Consider the following 19,178-nt stretch of genomic DNA (forward strand, 5'->3'; position numbering starts at 1 on the left):
TTGCAGCTTTTCTTGGTGTATGCTGAATATTTAGATAGAAACATAGAAGACATTTATATCAGCAGCAAAAGACCACCTGGATCATCTAGTCTAGTTTTGAGTTGTTTCTGGAGATGGAGGCTGGAGACTGGCTGCATCCTCTGAACACCCACAGAGGAGAATCTGCTTTATATCTTTGCCTTATTCACTCAGAAGTCGCCCCAGGATCATGTAGGACATTACACAGAAGCTGCTGAGCCAGTTCTACTTTACCCTAGTATGATAAATAAGTCCCCTGGTGATTGGCAGTTTATGAAGGAGCTGCAGTCGCAGTCAGAGTCAGTCCCTGATAAAATTCAAGCGTCGGAGTTGGTGTTGAAGCTGCAGCTTACTGACTCCATTTGCCTTTTTTTTTGCCAGAGTACCTCTTTCAAGAGGTTGTCCAGGCAAAACGAACTTGTCCCCTATCGCCTATCCGAGGGGACAAGTAAGAGATTGGCCCAACTTACGTACACTCCACTGATCTCTATTTCGGCCCCGGATCCTAAATACAGTTGTGGGTACGGAACATGACCTGTGGCTCTACTCATTCCTATGGAGCCACCAGAGCCGGTGGATCTATAGGAATGAATAGAGGAATGATACGAAGATGAGGGGGGTTACGGAGGTCAGACCCCCCACAATCTCTTCCTTTCCCCTATCCTTGAAAACCTCTTTAAGCTCAGGTTCATCCAGTTTTTATTAAATACCCTAGATATGTTTCTACAATTTGGTTGTCCTTTTCCCATGTTTTCTAAATCAGCGAAATTGATCTAGTAGAGGGCTGTCGTTTCCCTTTGGACCTCCACATGAAGCTTTTTTCAAGGCTGTCACTAAGTTTATGCTGCCTTACATGAGGACAGCTCAAAGTACTTACAGACATGGGGGTTACAACATTGTGTAAGATCTAGGTGATGGACTCTAGTTTACAGAGCCTTTATAAGGTTTGAGCTTTTGTGTGGCCCTTTCCTAGAATAAGCCATTCACCACACATTCCCTTATACACAGGGAGATATACGGCTGACAACTAAAATTTCGGTTTGGCTGGTTCACTGAATTTTGTCGTAAAATGGGGTTCGGGTAGCGTGTTAAAAATACAATACTTCTGTGATTGTTACTGCTCTCTTTTATAAAGGATGATGTTTGGTCACTAGACTCTAATGGACACTATATGCTATGTTCTAGAGGAACTTTATCTCCAAAAAGGGACTTCAAATTCAAAGGACACTTTACAGATTTACTGGGTTCACACTATGTATATTTGAGGCTGTATTTGTGAGGCTGTATAGCAACCAAAACCAGGAGTGGATTGAAAACACAGAAAGGCTCTGTTCACATAATGTTGTAATTGAGTGGATGGCCATCATTTAATGGCAAATATTTGCTGTTATTTTAAAACAACGGCTGTGGTATTGAAATAATGGCCGTTATTTACTGTTATATGGCGGCCATCCACTCAATTTCAACATTGTGTGAACAGATCCTTTCTGTGTTTTCAATCCACTCCTGGTTTTGGTTGCTATGAGGACCTGACATGAGGACCAAATACAGCCTCAAATATACATAGTGTGAACCCAGCCTTACAGGGTCAGAACTCTGTGTCAGATAACTATGGACGGTTTTCATTGTCTGCACTGTCAGTCTTGTGCGGCCACTATTCAATGAAAAGCGGACGCACAAAACTGACATGTCAGTTTTTTGTGTGGCCGCATGGAATCCCAGCCGGAGTGTATACAGTGTGTATACACTCCGGCCGGGAATCCATAGCAAGTAAAGCGATCGGCAAATTCATTAAATAACAGCTGTGCTTGCAAACCTGCAACTACGGCCATTGTTTAATGAATTTAAACATTGTGTGAACCAACCAAGTTTTTCAGGACTCCCTAGGGTTTCACCAAACTTCTTCAGCTACCGGTATTACAATGCCAAAGGATCGGACTTAAAAGGGGAAGTTATGTAATTGCCCAACAAAAGTAATGAAAATTACTTATAGACACTTATTATGGGAAACGCACCTTAAACGCAAGCGTCTAAATACCTGATCATAGAATTTTATTATATCCGATTAAATAGCCGGTGCCTCACTCATGTATGTTTACTAGTTTTCAGTTATTTAAAGGGGAAGTTCAGACATAATAATTTTAAGATATGTTATTGCCCAACAAAAATTATGAAAATTACTAATAGACACTTATTATGGGAAACGCACCTATAGTGCATTTTCTCTGCACTTACTACAGCATGGTGTGTTCAGGTCTCTGTAAAGTTGGTGATGTCACGTCACATAAACTGCCGACTGCTGTTGCTCCAGTCTGTCCCACCGCTGCAGCAGGAGTTGGCAGTTGATGTGATGTGACATCACCAACTTTGGAGAGACCTTAACACGTCATGTTGTAGTAAGTGCAGGGAAAATGCACTATAAGTACATTTCCCATAATAAGTGTCTATTAGTAATTTTTATAACTTTTGTTGGGCAATAATATATATAAAAAAAAATTTCCCGGACTTCCCCTTTAACTTTAATAAAGCATGAAGAAGCCAAAATATTGTATAATGCTACCCTGACTATCCACATTGGTGCCGCTCTTCATCACAACTTCTTAGCTGATCATATCCTTTGTATCCCTTGTTCTTATGCAACCTGCTAATGCATTCTGATGGAAGCCGTTTTCCTTCCTGTTTTCTGAACACTTCAAGGTTATGCTGATTCAGTCTAGTCCTGGTCAAGAATGCATCTAACAGGGATTTTGTGCAATGTTATCATCTTTGGCACATACATTCTTATACTGCTCAGTGTTACCAACATGTGTTAAAAATCATATTTCCTTAGAAACCCTTCCCATTTTAACAATTATCCTGAATTATTTGTACCAGAAGTGATGTGCACACATAAAGCATATCCTTTACATCAGAAACCTAATATTTATTATCAAGCTAAATGGTAGCACAATGTCCTCCCAGCTCTTATCTGACAAAAGGAAAAAGATTCAGACATGGAAACAAGAAAAGGACTAGTACCTGGTGATCTCCATCACTTTCCGCACAATAGAAAATGACTTGTAGAAATATTTCATTCTTTGAAGATTTCATTCTGCACCTCCAGGAATGTACACTTTCCTCCCGCTAGAGTAAGATATGCATGATAGTGAGGGAGTAAAAGTGACTCCTACAGGAGGAAAGCTTCTTATACTTTGTCTTCCAAATCATACTCTTTGTAAGAATTTGCTTCCCTTTTTTTTTTTTGCTTTCAATTTTCTGTGGCTTATTCCTTTTTGTATTTTTTTGTGTAAATATATTTTTATTCTTTGTCATCTTGGAAGATATTTTTCGATCAGTATTCATATTCTTAGAGTGATTTTTTATGAACGTATTAGAATTATTATGACCATGCTAAAAGCTTTTCTTTATGCCAGGGTGTTTACGCAGTTAAAATGAATAGAGTACTTTGCTATACTAGAGGCCATGGTGTGCATGTGATCTGTCATGTGGGCATTCTTACTTCTAAGTCTTTGTATACTATTTGGCATAGAAGGCCCCAGTTTTTGGCATTGGACAAAGCTTACTTAGGATTTATATAACAGAGGAAGAGAGGGAGCAAATGTGTTTTGTGTACATTTTGGTGCTGGTGGGTGATGGCTAGGTGAACGCAATTCAACATGGCCATTTTCTATATCCAGTTCCAGAAACCACTGCTTTACTAGTGTTTACCTAGTGTTTCTCTCTTGAAAGGACAGTTCATACTTTTGACTCGTATCCTACTGTCATGTGTCTTTCTATACTATGGATGTGTACTACTAATACATTCACTTGAGCAGACCCCCTGTCTGGAGTGCTCTTCTACTGTTATACCTCTGTAGAAGACTCTGAACACTGGCAAATGTGTAATTTTTTTTATTCTCATTGGTTCTTTGTTTCACTTTGTGCACATGGTATAAGACTAGGGAAAGAGAGTTTATAAAAACTAGATTCTCACACCTAGACTGCCAGGAGCATACACCAACCTTTCACCAATCAAAGGTGCCCTTTTAACCAAACTTCCCCGAACCAATAAACACACAAGGCACTTTAACTTTTTGTTGGGAGAAAGTCGGCCACAGCTTTAATGATAATACTAACTTTTCTTTATCTTTAGCCAACCATCACGTAGGTGTCCACGCAGGGTGTGCTGGCCGCCAGTCCTGGCGGGCACTTCCACTTTCAGCCTCCAGGAATTAGCATTCCACCAACCGCTGTAACTTAGGTCTTGAAATCTAATAACATGAAACAGAAATTTGAACAAGTACAAAACAACATCATAAGGGAGGGAGGAACCTTTGTCTTCCAGGATCAAAAGAGGACTAGCTGAACACAGAAAGGGGATAAGTGACGCCCCTTAGATTTCTATAGGCTGGAACCATCCACCAATAAAACAACAGGGTACAGGGGGGAGGATAACTCACATCAGGGCAGGTTAACTATAGGCTAACCATAACCTTGCCCAGGCAGTCCTGGTACACCTCTATTAGGCATCTTGGTGTACCCCATTCATGGGAAAAATAGGTGTCATAGTGCTATAACAGATAACAATTATAACATAGAACCTCCATAGGAACCATACTGTACCAATAAAAAGTTTTTACAGTCCACAGATAGAGATCATATACTGTAGATGGCAACATTATCTGAAACCGAGCATTTGATTCCCTGTGGCTACAAAAGTTGGATGCAGGAAAACATGCATACAGCCTATGGCCGTATCCTTGTTTTCCAGGACTCCGTAGGACGGCATCCAACTTCTGTAGCTGCTGGGAATCAAACACTGAGCGATCGGGTTCAGATAATGTTGCCGAACCTGAAAATTTTCACAGGTCCGCTTAACACTAAATGAAATTTCACACAGACATACATAGTAAACTAATATAAACCAATAAACAAATATAAGTGTCTACAGTAACCAGACAACCTCTTATTGTAGTTTCAGGATAACACTATATAGTGTCCAGATAATGTCATACAGTGCCCAGGTAAAGTGCATAAATGTCCACATAGCTCTATGGAAGGGCACAGGAATTTGCAGATTATGGCAGTGCTTGGCTTTTCAACATTACAGAGCGCTGCTCTATAGACAACCAGTGTAGAGCCACTGGCCTTGCACTCTACACTCCTTTCATTGCACAGGACATTTCACCCGCATTCTAGTGATTGTCCGATGATAGGAACACCAAAAATCTCTTGGTTACCCCCTATACAAAGGATAGGAGATATCTTTAAATTTGTGGGATAACCCAATTAAATAAGATCTGCTGACTATGGGTATGTGCACACTACAGAACCCAGGCGGATCACCTGCAATGTATTCCGCAGCTCGCCCTGGCTCGCGGTCGTGCGCATCTCCGCCTGTGCTATAGACTCCATTCTATGAACAGGCAGATTCCGCCGTGCACCCAAAGAATGAACCCATTTATTCTTCGGGCGAACAGCCGAATCTGCCTGACCATGGAGTCTATGGAGAATGGAGTCTATGGCACAGGCGGAGATGCGCACGGTTGCGAGTGGGGGCGAGCTGTGGAATCCCTGGGGGTGATCCTCCAGTTTCTGTCAAAGTGCAGCTATATACTATTTTTTTCCGGGATTTATCATGGAATCTTTGATGGAAACATCTACCAGAACATGCAACGCAGATGTAAACCTTGTCTTAGATTCAGTGGACATATATATATATATATATATATATATATATATATATATATATATATATAACATTTTTTATATGGAAGTCTTTGTAGCATATGCTGTGAATACATTTGTTTAAACTATAACAGTCATTATAAATCTGATTTCAGGCTTTGTAAATGTCTCATTCAAGCTTTCATCCTTCAGTGCAAAACTAAGAATCATTGCTTGAAATTATGATCTTCAGGGGAGACATTCCCATTACACGGATGGGTGCCTTCAGATTATTTGATCTAAGCGCTTCCGCCTCCATGTGGCTACAAAGAAGTAGTCTCTGTGTCGGTTTCATCACAAAGCTGCCATTATTGACCCGTGGCCATTATTTTTATGGCCTTATTTTTTTAATTAAGGGCTGAAGGAGATTATTTTCCTTTTTAGATAAAAATCACAAGCTGGCGTATAGCCCGCTGATATCTGATTGTCTGCACTCGGTTACGGCACTGCGATGAATACTGGTAATTTTCTTGTTGTTTTGAAGACAAGCAGCTGGATTTATTGGGTTTCTAAATCTGTTTAGCAGAATGGGCTATAAAATCTTGTCTCACCTGGTTATGCTGGAAAGGTTACAGCTGCGAGCCATGTTATACAGACTACTTCCCCTATTGGATTCTTCCTCTCTGAAGACGCATTATTGCACTGTATAAACATGTACAGAATTCCACTCTAGGGTTGTAGGGTTGGAGTAACACAGACTATTTAATACAAACACTCATAATGGTTTAATTCAAATGTTATTCAAAACTGTAAAATACATTTACCATCATCTGTTCATTCTATAGACAAGCTTCATGAAAAACGGGAATTCAGAGGTAGAGTAAGTGCCATACACTGGATGCTGTATGATGGAGGTTGTACAGAGCCTGTGCGTATGAGCTCTAGCATCCATGCTATACAGTTGCAATGGAACAAATTTAAAGGACTACACAAACATTAACCAGGGTACCACTTAAATGATAGATTGAGGATAGCTTCACGCGTAACGGAAACGCAGCCGATTTAACACTGTGAGGGTAGTTTCTCGCGGTAGTTTTTTGTGGGAGAGAGATGAGCCCAGAGACCACACTATATATTACTTTCATGGTCCTCCTCTTCACTTGCTCTCGCATCTATCCCTGTACCGTTTCCTTCTAACTGCCAAATAAATAGCAATAAATACACTTTTGTGCGGAATATCCACAGCATTTACATTACCAGCAAAAGTGGATGAGTTTTTATAAACATCTAATAATATTAAAATCAAAATAAAATCTGTGTAACTACTCTACAATATGGATTTCAAATCCCTGATAAACATAAAACATCATACTTTTAACCTATGTGCCTATTTTTAATGAATTAATAATTTGAACACCACTTTTATTGTGAGATACCCACGGTGATCCTATGTTTTTATGTCAAGGTTCAGTCTACTCCTTCTGGGGGCAAAGCCCTTGCGATCCTTGGTCTGGTGACAGCACTATGAATGTCTGTCGTTTTAGTTGCATACAGGACTTTGGGAAGCATGCAGTGCAGAGAATTGATTGTAAAATACAGTGTTTCCTTTGATTTTAACAGATGAAGCCTTTAAACAGTATAACCTGTTAAAAACACATAAAAGCACATTTTTTTAAATGTGTCCTTTTTTTTCCTTAAATTCCAAGAATAAATTAAAAAAAAATTTAAAGTTACTGGCCCAGATTTATCAGGATACCTAAAATACACTGAATGGATTTTCCTGCAGCAACTAATCACTAAACCCGAGCTTTGATTGACCAGGAAGTTTCAGGCAGATTGATAAATTTGGATTCTCCAGGACATCTCTGATCCTGATTTCTGAAGTCCCGGAAGAAACACTGCTGTGTGGATGGGACCAGGGCCGTAGTTACCACTAGGCGCCTGTGGTCTGGTGCCTAGGGCAGCACCTTGAAGGAGGGCAGCACCAGGGAGCAGGGGGAAGGAAACAACTTTTTTTTTTTTTTTTTAATCTTACACCTCCTTTTCAAACTTGCCAGTAAATCTGGTGTCTTTTTAAGGGGGTAAGGGGGGAGGTATGATCAGGTCTGGTGTGGCAGTGTTGTTCAGGTCTGTTTTGGCTTTGACATCTGGAGGTATTACCTACCAATCCTGTGGTGAGAATTCCCTCAGACAATATGCAGACCTCTCTAATCATTGATTCAATGTGGAAATGTTTTAAGCAGTTAAAAACCATGAAAATGCGATTAAGAAATCTTTCTACATGTAGAGAGATGCATGTGGCCGAAACCACGTTCCCCCACGCTCCGCAAGATGGGGGCGTCTTCAGGTTTAGTGCCTAGGGCAGCAGCAGCAGCTGTTAATACGGCCCTGGATGGGACCTTAATGTTGAAGTCTCCTGTATGAGTTTTTTATGATCTTCTCTGCCCAGCCGTTTTTCACTACTGTGTTCTCATCCTGTCTGCCGGATGGTTATTCGCCTCTGATTGTTTTCTGAACTTTAGTTGCAGCTCATTAGCTGTTTCACAAGGCAACATTCAGCCATAGATAAGTTGCTGCGTTGCTCATACATTGCTGTCTAATTGTGGCACTGACCTAAGGTTCTACAGGTTTATTGTTATTGCAGTGTAACTTAAAAATCCCACAGTATTTTCTCCCACTTCTTTTATATCAGACATTCTACAATGCAATCTACTATTGTTTTGTCTACATGATTACACACATTTCAGCTGTTTCCCTTATTCAGATTATCTGGTTTACAGTAGATTTGGGAACATTATGTGTGTCTACATTGTTTTAATATGTGTATGGATCTTGACCAAGCAGCTTCCTTGCCCCCCCCCCCCTTCCCCCCTCCCATCTACAGTACTAGTGGCCTACAAGATCTCCTCTTTAAGGGGTTGTCCAGCGAAAATCTTTTTCTCTTAAATCAACTGCTGACAGAAAGTTATACAGCTTTGTAATTAACTTCCATTAAAAAATCTCAAGTCTTCCCATACTTATTAGCTGCTGTATGTCATGCAGGAAATGTTGTTTTATTTTCAGTCTGACACAGTGCTCTCTGCTGACATCTCTGGCCAAGACGGGAACTCTGTCTCGGTTTTCTATGAATCTCCCTAGAAAACCTCTCCTGCTCTGGACAGTTCCTGTCTCGGCCAGAGATGTCAGCAGAGAGCACTGTGTCAGACTGAGAATAAAACATTTCTTGCATAACATCCAGCAGCTAAGAAGTATGGGAAGACTTTAGAATTTTTAATAGAAGATAATTACAAATCTATATTACTTTCTTACACCAGTTGATTTGAAAGAAAAAGGTTTTCCGCTGGAAACCCCCTTTAAGGAATGTTTTGAAGTCTCACTTGAAGTGTAGCTGCTGTTTATTTATTTATCTTTGCAGAAAAAAATCAGTATGAGCCATTTTAAGAAACTCTGCAATAGGTTTTATTCGGCACAAAAGTCTCCCCCCATACACACACACATACACACACATACACATACACACACACACACACACACACACACACACACACATACATTCTCCTTATCTGTGCATTGTCAGGCAAAACCACCATTGTCAGTCAAACCTTATGAGATTTTGCCACAAACAAAAATGTGAACCTACAAAAAAAAAATCCCGAAAATATCCAAACCAAAACAGTTATTGAAAAATTCATGTATTTTATTTAGACACAGCCAATAATCCCATAAAAACATATACACTAAAGGCAAATTAAAAGAACTGTCAGAGGAGTCAGGACCATGGTAATCTATTCGGGGTACAACTGGATCATGTGGGGCATAAATGCATCAAATAATAACATATGCAGTGTAAATATATGACCAGCACTTAGTGACCAACTAAGTTTAGAAAACTAAAAAGCAGCACAATGTCAATTAATTCATGTGACAGTCGCTCTAGTGCATCACCAGAGCGACTGTCACATGAATTAATTCACATTGTGCTGCTATTTAGCTTTCTAAACTTGGGATAGTACAATAGATACATATTTTGCTGCTCTACGCCTATTATGGTGTTGTCCCTTTATATACGGTATGTGCAATATTGGAATTGCTGCTAGTCCAGTTACGTGTTATACCCTGTGCATATACAATGACTTGGTCACTAATTGCTAGTCATATATTTTCACTGCATGTTATTATTTGATGTATTTATGCCCCACAACCATGGTCCTCACTCCTCCGATTGTTCTTTTAATTTGTCTTTAGTGAATATTTTTTATGGGGTAATTGATTGTGTCTAAATAAAATACACAAATCATACAATAACTGTCATCGTTTGGATATTTTCTGGAGGTTTTTTTGGAAGTTCAAAACCGTATTCATTACAGAGGAGCAAAGTGAAGAGGGGTTTGCTGAGTTGGTTATAACCTCTTGAGTGGGGAGGGGTTGAGGGGGGATGAGTGAGCAGGGAGAGCAGAGAAGCAGCTGTACAGTTTGCAGTGTCAGGGCACATAAAGTGCTGGAGTCAGAGGTCAGAAAGATCAGTGCTTATCTAAAAGCAAAGTGAAGAGGGGTTTGCTGAGTTGGTTATAACCTCTTGAGTGGGGAGGGGTTGAGGGTGGATGAGTGAGCAGGGAGAGCAAAGAAGCAGCTGTACAGTTTGCAGGCTGTCTGGGCACATAAAATGTTGGAGTAAGAGGTCAGAAAGATCAGTGCTTATCTGGGAGCTTGGTAAGAAAAGATTGTAGGATGCAGGATGTTTTCGACGCCTCCCCTCTCCATAGAGCATAATGGATACAGAAATCCTGGGGGACAGCTGGGGGAGGGGGGACAGCTTTTTGAGTACAGAAAAAAAATCTTTTGCTTAAAGGGGTTGTCCACTTTATAGTAAAATAGGTCAGTACAAAGTATTAGTAAGTATGCTCACTATATGTACTGACAGCAGCTCCCTGTGTACCTCATAGAGCTAAAATAAGACTCCCCTTCACCAGGCTGGGCTGCCCTGCTCTGTTTTGTTTCAGTCCATAAAATGGCTGACATGGAGGAGCATGTGACCAGGCCCTGTTCACTGTGTCCATCATAGACATATACAGGCTCAGTGGTGGACACTGGGGGGCGGGGCCTGGTCACATGCTCCTCCATGTCGGCCATCTTATGCAGGGGCGGTCTTGGCATTTCTGGGGCCCCAAGCGAAGTTATGTCTGGGCCCCCCCCCCTTGACACGCGGTCCAAAACAATAGACCGCTGTGTGTTGCCCCCAGTAGTATATACCCCTTGTGCGCTACTGCCAGTAATATATACTCCTTGTGTGCTGCCCCCAATAGTTTATACCCCTTGTGTCCTGCCCCCAGTAGTATATACCCCTTGTTTGCTTCCCCCAGTAGTATATAGACCCCTGTGTGTTCCCCCAGTTATATATAGCCCCCCCGTGTGCTCCCCCAGAAGTATATAGACCTCCTGTGTGCTGCCCCAGTTGTATATAGACCCCCTGTGTGCTGCCCCCAGTTGTATATACCCCCTGTGTGCTCCCCCACTAGTATATAGGCCCCCTGTGTGCTCCCTCAGGGGTATTTAGCCCCCCTGTGTGCTCCCCTACTTGGATATAGACCTCCTGTGTGCTCCTCCACTTGGATATAGACCCCTGTGTGCTCCTCCAGTAGTATATAAACCCCCTGCGAGGTTCCCCCAGTAGTATATAGACCCCCTGTGTGCCCCACCAGTATTATATAGACCCCTTGTGTGCTGCCCCAGTAGTATACAGACCCCTGTGTGATCCCCCAGTTATATATAGAACACCTGTATGTTCCCCCAGTAGTATATAGACCCCCTGTGTGCCCCACCAGTAGTATATAGACCCCTGTGTGCTCCACCAGTAGTATATAGCCCCCCTGTGTGCTCCACCACTTGGATGTAGACCTCCTGTGTGCTCTCCAAGTTGTATATAGACCCCATTCTGCTGCCCCAAGTAGTATATAGACCCCCTGTGTGCTGCCCCCAGTAGTATATAGACCCCTCTGTGAAGCCCCAGTAGTCTATAGCCCCCCTGTGTGGTCCCCCTGTTATATAGCCCCCCTGTGTGCTCCCCCCATTTATATAGACCCCCGATGTGCGCTCCCCCAGTTAAACAGACCCCTGTGTGCTCCCCCTTCCATATAGTATATAACACAATAAAACAAACACTTATACTCACCTGGGTCCGGGCATTTCCTCTTCTCTTCACTCTTGTGGCCGCAGTTTTCCCTGCGATCACAAGAGGCCGCACTCCCCTTGTCCTGGCACCAATGCTCCAGTGATGTCACTGGAGCGCCGGCACCACAAGGACAAAGCGGCCACTTGTGACCGCAGGGAAAACCCTTCCTGCGGCCACAAGAGTGACTGACAGGAAGGGAGCGCCACTGATCTTATGGACACACTAACCACAGAGCAGGGCAGCCCAGCCTGGAGGAGGGGAGTCTGATATTAGCTCTATGAGGTACACAGGGAGCTGCTGTCAGTATATACAGTGAGTACACTTACTGATACTGTACAATTTACTGTACACTTACTGATACTGAGCAATTACTATAAAGTGGCCAACCCCTTTAATAAATCAGAGTTTCTTAAAATCGCTTGTACTATTGATATTTGTTTTTTTGCTTTAAACAATATAATATATCTTTATTAAATAGCAGCAACTTGTTTCACTGCAGTTTAGCTAAAGGCCAGCAAGTAAAATATGTTATTGTGTCATTTAATTCTAGGTTATAGTAGTGGAGTGGATATAAAGTGAGTCTTACATTACACACACAACCCATTGATTTGCATGAGCATTGCGTAGTGCTCATGTGGAAACTCACATTTGGGAGGGGGCATCAAAACAGCATTCTGAGAATCTGAGGGTGATTGAATCATGGGAGTTGTAGACATAGGGAGATGCACACCAAGGCTTTAGGCATCTATTGTACGCTTATTGTGTCATTTCATACGCTGAGGTGTGTGACTGCGTACAGTGCTCTCTGGAATGTCAAGAGGAAAGAGACGTCAGGCGGCTCCATTGAACTTCTTACATAATCCAACACTGCTTGCAGCAATATGTCAGAAACCTCGCAGATTGGCAAGGCAGGCGTGCACTTTTTCTTCATATTCAGCTGCCCTCATGAAGTGCTTCTCAGCCTAATAGCAAGTGCAGGCTCAATCTGAAACTAACTAACATTTTCCCAGTACGTCTTATTTCATTTATTTGCTGCTCCGGTAAACAGTAAAGCCAGCCCAAGCTGGCATGAGAATCGGGACTGGGATATTTTGATGTTTAGACGTAAACCTCACCATGGCCATTGTTGGCAAGCAGAATTTATACGTATGTCACCATTAATCTTTCTAATGGCCTGTGATCGGTTTTCTTACCAGTAAATGTACAGTTTTAAATTACTGCTCGAACTGAACAATTCAGAAAGAGCAGCTGACATTCTCCGTATCGGGTTATTAAGATCTCTTGAAACGTAGATTTAGCACTGAGTGGTCTATGCAGCACCCACTTAAAATCTCTTCCAGATTTCATCACATTAGTAACTCATAGTTCTGTCACCTGGAATCCCCATATGTTTCCTTCCATCAGTACGTCCTAGATACAGTGCATTCCACTGTATTACTTGCTTCAGCATAGGAGATCGTAAACAGGGTATACAGCTGCTTTTCTCCTCTCAAAAAAAATAACATTCGAGACCAGGGTCAGGTCTTATATAAAGTATCCTGCTGAGAAAATATCGCAATATAGTTGTTTTATAATGTTCTGGACCATCACTTACCACAAGTCTCTGGAATATTATGACCAGTCAAGGAGACATCATGCTGAACTGTACAGAGAAGAGAAAAGTGAAGTTTAGATCTTTTTTTTGCTAGAAACTCGGCTTGCTGTAGTAAATGTCCATTATCATCAGCTTTGCATCTCATGGAGTTTGATGCTATTGACTGAAAAAGTAGCCACCATATTAATTGAGATGGTTGAGGCAAATCTAATCTAGGTCCAAATTCCCTTCTCCATGTATCCCATGAATGCTTTATTTGGAAAATAAGACCTGAACTTAAATTAGGGAATGGGAACTTTTTATATATTTTTTTAAAACTTTTCAGCACAAACATCAATATAAAGCTTGAAAACTTTGTTAATACTGCTAACTATACACTGTACAAACATCTAGTTCTTCCCTGTATCCCCTCCCGCTGTGCCCCACAATCTTTCTTTTATTAACTCCTGTAATACTGTATGCAGATTGGTCCAAACTAAGCATTGGGGTGGCCCCACGGTCCTGGGCCTGTACAGCACTGCAATCACACCTCTCTCTGAGCATGATTTACAGCACAACAACAGCACAACAAGAATATAGCACTGTCAATGACACCCAGAGAGGCACGATTACAGTGCTGGACAGACCTAGGAATACTTAGGCCTCAGGGACCACCCAAATGCCTAGTTCAGACCAAAAAAAAAAGGAACCAATTTACGTTGTCCAAAGTCAGATAATTACATGATCATTGGTGTTTCATCCCCCGTAATTGCTAATAGTCCCCCCCCCCCTGCTATATGCTGTCCACTGCAAGGTGTTGGGGGAAATCTGTCTCTAGTAATAAACACAATGAGACAGAACAAATAAAGTGGGGATGGGGCTTATCATGGGGTATGAGTAGTAGAGAGGGAAAAACTGGGCTGTGTAAGCTGAACTCCCCCTGCCTCCTTTAGCTTGGTGTAACTAGTCATTGCTTTTTCTTCATTTCTGCTCACATAACACCTTGCTCAGTACATCAGTAACTTATTCTCCCCCCACAAGCCCTCTTTAGTAGTGTACTTTGTAAATCATGCCTGTTCAATGCACTTTCACCAGCTGTTTGTCATGGTATAGCAAAGAGAGCTGTGCACTGTGCCAAAGACTGGCCAAAGAAGTCAGGAAATGGAAGCACCTATGTGTGTACTACAGTACTGAAATGGAAAGAATGAGAAATATCTGTGCACCATGAAGGGGGCTCATATGGAATCAATGACAACAGCAAAAGCATGTCATCACTCTAAAGGGTTAACCTAACATAACCAGGAAGGTTTTTAAAAATGCTTTGAAACAAACCAAAAAATAATGAACATATTTGGTAAATTATTACATTCCTGATCTTGCACGGTTAACAGCATATGCGCTAAAGATCACCAAGATGTAAGAATGCTGATTCTTGTCTGTAGCCATTGATCACAAGGTCTCAATACCACATCTTCTAATAGACGTCGTGTTCACATGTATTGTCATTGCCAGTGTCACTCGGTACTTGTAGACACTTAGAGATATTATTACTGGTACTTGTACTCACTCATGAAGTAATATGGCTCAGAGTCATCACTCATTGAGTAATATACATGTGACAAGGTTGGATTTGTCCAGGCTCATACTGATCTGACCATGCTAAATGATATTTTAGCACAAAAGGGTAATAGTGTTACTTTTTGGGGATTAAGAGAAGCCACTGCTTGACAAACATCTTCACATGATGTTTTTTCTGTCCATCTTTTTTCCTCAAAATGATGTCTTTCATCTAGCAGTTTTGGCACCCGCATTACAATGTTGGCTTGTGGTACATTATTCTAGTTCTAGTTTTTGGAGCAGTTGTTTTTAGAAGGCCAAATAAATTTGGTAGTAAAGTCGGACAAAGGACGATTAAGAAAAAAATGTGTGCAAACATAAAAATAACATCCGCCCGCGATTTATTGTCATGAACCTTAATTTTGTGTCTGTGCAAAAAATGTCCGTTATTGAATACACTATGGGGGGATTTATCATTGTGCGCCACTGGCGTACGTGACAAATAGGCGGCAGGTTCCCCCCTTTTCTATTGCGTATGCCAGCTGTATCCCATGCTCGCCTAATTGGCCCGGGGGGCGACAAGCCGGTGAGGAGGATTAGTGGCCTCCTCCCACACCTGATTTATGAATGTTTATGCCTGGAAACTTGAGCAGGTGTACATTTTTGCGCAATGCTTGTGTCCAGCGTAGGGCCGGAAAGTTGTACTAAGAAGCATGTGCCTCTTAGTAAACTGGCCAGGGGAAAGAGGAAAGAGGGGGTTCTATTTAAGAATGCCGTACTGGTACGCCTGCCTTGATAAATATCCCCCTATGTGTATTGGTCTGCCATCATTCTATTGACTTCAATGCATTCCACTGACTTCAATTAAAAATTGGTAATAATGGATTCTACTAAATAAAAAGGTGGACATTTTCATTTTTTATTTATTTGGGTTAAAAGGGTTGTCTGAAATGAAGTTCCTGCAGGGTTGGTGCGTCATCATAAGCAGGGAGAAGTGGAAAGGATAGTGGACCAGGTGCCACCAGAACCATGGCCGCAGAGGATCAGGGTAAATGACTATTGGTTTATTGTTTTTTGGCAGCTCACAACAGATCTCTAAATGGAAAACTCCTCCAGACAACCCATTTAATTCTGTGGAAGATGCATTATTGCCCAGATTTATCAATGCTGTCTACTTAGCATAAACTGAAACTAGACAGCCTAAGGATGAAAAGGGCCTAGTTTATCACAGTGCCTTGTGACATAGAGTATGCTAAAATTGGTGCATCTTCAACCTTATTAGCCAAGTCTGATTTAGCTTATTTTTGTACCCACTTTTACAGCTAAAATGAACACACTTTATAAATCCTTCTTGTATGTATACACAGTGCAAGCAGGGGTTGTTTACAGACAGCAGTTACCGGAATTGGGTATAACTCTCTTCCCAATGACCAGGGAGGAACAGGCCAGATGCATACAGAACCTTACCTCTACTAATCTATCAGTCTTTCCATTAGAACAATAGATCTGTCATTTAATTCACCACCACTGCCTATTCTGTACCAGTCTATACAGAAAAGCTGTATATACAGAATGTATAATAAAAAAAAAATGTAATTTTATAATAATAAAATTTAATTTTAATACATTTTTCAAAGATTGTTCCTTAACCCGTGTTATATTCAGTATTGAACATGAATATAGCAGCCCATATTAATGCAGTGTAAAATATAAACCAAAGTACTTGCTGCCTGCATACAGGTTATGCTACACAGTTTTGTTTAAGGGTTATCTTTATTTCCCATTATTCATCCAGCATTTTCTGCAGCACTATATACTGGTTGTAGCCCCATCAGTAGCTGTAAGACAGAGGATATCTGGCAGCCGACCTGTTCAAAGTTGGTCTTGCACTGTGCTGACAGTACCTTTTGTAAGGCTATTACACCGCAGGCTTCATGCATTTTTTTATTCTGTTTTGTACCATTTTTCGAAAGTACAGTAGTATGTTTTAGTACATGTGTTTTTGGTGGCATTTCCTTGGGTTTTATTTTTCTCATTGGAAATCATGTAATACTATTATCATGTGATTTAAGAAGTTTTATTGAAGAATGTAAAAAATGTCCCAAAAAGTCACAGCGCCCCCCCCCCCCCCACACACACACACACACACATGCACACAAACAACAACAACACTCATGTAGTTATTAAATAAGAGCAAAAACTACTTGGTGAAAAAAAAACATATCTACAGCGTACTGTATTGTTGAAGAATTGACATTGACCCCCAGGACATCCCCAAAAAAGAATGCCTCCAAAAAAAAAAAAAGACAAAGAAAAATAAAAAAAAGCCAGTGGGTGCCATTTCTGCCACTTTTCTGGAAAAATGCCATGTATGTAACCGCCCTAACATGCAGACATTCGGTAGTGTGGTTGGAAGCTACTGCTCTCGGCCACATGCATATTGCAGAAAGTATGCGTGATTTGCCAGATTCTTTACATTTGCAATGGAGATCTTATGTTATGTTTTATACTTTGTAACAGGATTTTCTTTAGTTACGGTGGCCTTATTCAGTCTGCAGGAACTTGGAATGCTTTTAACATAATTTGTAAGTCCCTATGGGGTACCATACATAAGATGTAGAGGTTTATTATTTAAAGAATGGTTTATAGGGCAAAAGGAACATCCTTAGTATACTATTACACCAGGCTGTTGTGCTATTGCAAACAACACCTCGAAATGTCAAGAATATTGAGACCATCTTCTCTGTTCCCTACTGTCACCCCCCACATCTTTCAAAAGCAAGATCCACAACATCAGAGAAAGCTTTATGCTACAATCTCTACTATTGTTCCATACACCTGCCCAGTATTCTTCCCCAATGAAACACTTTTTTACCGTTACAGAAGAAGAGCTTTCCAAAGTATTCTCCAGGTTGCACATCACCAACTGTGCTCTTGAATCCCATCCCACCTCATGCACAACCTTACTACCATGTCAATCCTAGCCCTAACCCATCTTTTTAATCAATCACTAACCACTGGCCTCTTTCCTTCTTCATGTACATTTGCAACCATCAACCCCACCCTCAAAAAGCCATCTGATGACCCATCCTCCAGCTACTTTTACCTCTCACTTTTCCCCTTTGCCTTACAGCTTCTTGAACAAAATGTCTACCTTAAATTGTCACCTTCTTTCATACAACTCACTTTTTAACCATCTATAATCTGACTTCTGTCCCCACCAGCTATTAAAGCATCATGCTGATTCTCTGTGCTTCTTCTCCTTGACCTGTCCTCTACCTTTCACACAGTCGGTCATTCCCTTCTTCTACAAATCCTCTAATCTGCCGGTGCCACAGGCTTGGCCCTCTACTGGATCCTCTCATACTTTATGTACAACTGTACATTTAGGGCCACATGTATCATCCGGCGAATGGATGATTTTCGGCGGAAAGTGCCGATTTGCGTCTTTTTTTAAGCAAAAATGGCGGATTTGCGAATAAAATATTCGCAAATCGGCACTTTCCGCCGAGTACGCCAGGGGGCGGAAAGGGGCGGAGAGTGGGCGGAACGGAGGGCGCGGACTCAGAGTCCGCGCGATTTATCATCCGTTCCGCCAAAATGTACGCCGAAAACCTACTCCAGTCCTCAGCTGGCGTAGGTTTTCGGCGGTGCGCAACGGCGCGCACGGGATTTATGTAGAGGCAGTCCGCCTCTACATAAATCTCCGTAGCGCCGGAGCTGCGGGGGCATTTTTACGTCCGGGTTAAAAAACGCCGGACTTAATAAATGCCTCCCTTAGTGTCTCCCACTTACACACCACCTCCTCACCTCACCCTCTCACTGTTGGAGTCCCCAAAAGCTCTCTTCCAGAACGTCTACGCTTCTCCATCTATAGAGTATGTTTGCTCTAGAGTCCCATTGTTTCTAATACTTGAGCTTCTTTTAGTTATATCTTCCTTCTTCTCCTTCCACTTTCAAAAACTCTGCATGGAGAAAACAGAATTCAGTATATTTCATTAGGTCTAAAGGAATAACTTGCAAATCCAGGCTGTGATAAAAAAAAAACATTTTATCAATTTGCTATTTCTCAACTTTGACTTAACAGAACTGCTTTTACATGTCCTCATTATCTTCCATGTGGACAACTGCACCATCCCCCTCTGACCTGATCCCCTTATACTGTCCTTACTTATCCAATCTCCTGAACTTTTCCCATACTCGGACACATTATCT

At 41.5% G+C, this 19,178-nt stretch overlaps 1 protein-coding gene across 2 annotated transcripts in view; it reads left to right on the forward strand.

Moving 5' to 3' along the window:
• AR (androgen receptor) overlaps window positions 1–19,178 on the forward strand; it is a 261,278-nt gene that overhangs the window by 198,314 nt on the left and 43,786 nt on the right. The window lies entirely within an intron of this gene.

The sequence above is a fragment of the Dendropsophus ebraccatus genome, chromosome 10 (genome assembly GCF_027789765.1).
Source record: "Dendropsophus ebraccatus isolate aDenEbr1 chromosome 10, aDenEbr1.pat, whole genome shotgun sequence".
NCBI classification, from domain to species: Eukaryota; Metazoa; Chordata; class Amphibia; order Anura; family Hylidae; genus Dendropsophus; species Dendropsophus ebraccatus.